General features: G+C 47.9%; 1 long non-coding RNA gene across 1 annotated transcript; it reads right to left on the reverse strand.

Moving 5' to 3' along the window:
• Positions 1–1,087, reverse strand: LOC111649054 (uncharacterized). The gene is made up of 4 exons (XR_002760238.2): positions 934–1,087; positions 769–864; positions 557–678; positions 1–59 (listed from the first exon to the last, which is right to left on the reverse strand). It is a non-coding gene; the product is annotated as an uncharacterized LOC111649054 (long non-coding RNA).
• Positions 1,088–1,404: the final 317 nt, after the last annotated feature.

Genomic DNA, 1,404 nt, shown 5'->3' on the forward strand with positions numbered 1-1,404 from the left:
CTCCTCCTCCTCCTCCTCTTCCTCCTCCTCTCTGCTGGACTTCAGGTTTTGAGGAGAATCTGTTTTGATGAAAACGTTAAAACATTTTTTATTATCATTATTATTTTCATATCTGGTTTGACATTTTAATTCATTCAGATGATTTAGACTCAGTGTTCAGTTTATTAGGAACAGCCACCTCAACCTGAGTGACAATGTTCAGACTGTGTGTTATACTGGACACGCTGAGGTGAAGACCAGTCTGCAGACCTGGTCTGGATTTACCTGGTCTGGATTTACCTGTCCCCTTTGTTTCAGGTCTAATAAATAAAACACTAAATCCATGAAGCTGAAGCCACTGTGAGGCATTCAATTTTGTTTGGTTTTCACACACTTGAGTATTTGGTAATTACAATAAAGACATGAACACAGCACGAGGAGTTTGTCAGTATAACATCGTGTCAGCGCCTCCTGCAGGCAGCACAGTCCACTACAGTCTCCCAGAGCAGGAACATCACTGAGTCTCCTCCTCTCCTGGGACAAACCATCCAATCAGTGATGAGCAGACAGAACTCACCTGGTCTCCTCCTCTTCATCTTCATCTTCATCCTCATCCTCCTCCTCCTCTGTACAGAGGGAGGAGGTGCTGTCCACACCTGACTGGAAGCCCCGCCCCCACCCCTCCGCCTCTTCCTCCTCCTGATTGGACAGACTGTGTCAGTAATGATTCACAAAGTTCACATGTCATTACTTCCTGTTCTCATAACGTCAATGATGATGTCAATCTACCTGTGGTGCCAGGGAGGGCTCGGAGAAGAAACAGGTCTGGGCGTCAGGGTCCAAGGTCAAGTTCCTGACATCAAACACCCTCTGAGAGCTGCTGGACTACAGACACAGTCAGTCAGTCACACTGATGTCATGTTCTTCTTCTGCTGCAGACTCTGGTCTTCATACCTGGCCCTGTGTCTGCTCCTCCTGGTGCTCCTGCTCTGGCTCCTGATGTGGATCCTGGTTCTTCCAGCGAAGAAACTCTCTGAAGGAGAACGGGTTCAGCTCCTGATCCTCCACCTCCTCATCTGGAGAATAAGAACAGAGAGGAGTCAGAGCAGACTGTTCTGCTTCACCTGGATGCTTCTCTCCAGGTCTTCAGGTTCTCCCAGTGGACCAGCACTGGACTGGACTGTGTCAGGTCTGTTAGCTACAGATCTGTTAGCTGTAGGTCTGTTAGCTGTAGGTCTGTTAGCTGTAGGTCTGTTAGCTACAGGTCTGTTAGCTGTAGGTCTGTTAGCTACAGGTCTGTTAGCTGTAGGTCTGTTAGCTGCTGGTCTGTTACCTACAGGTCTGTTAGCTAAAGGTCTGTTAGCTGTAGGTCTGTTAGCTACAGGTCTGTTAGCTGTAGGTCTGTTAGCTACAGGTCTGTTAGCT

This window comes from Seriola lalandi, unplaced genomic scaffold (genome assembly GCF_002814215.2).
Source record: "Seriola lalandi dorsalis isolate HSWRI2012SDOR001 ecotype SW California unplaced genomic scaffold, Sedor1 jcf7180002049912, whole genome shotgun sequence".
Classification (NCBI taxonomy): domain Eukaryota; kingdom Metazoa; phylum Chordata; class Actinopteri; order Carangiformes; family Carangidae; genus Seriola; species Seriola lalandi.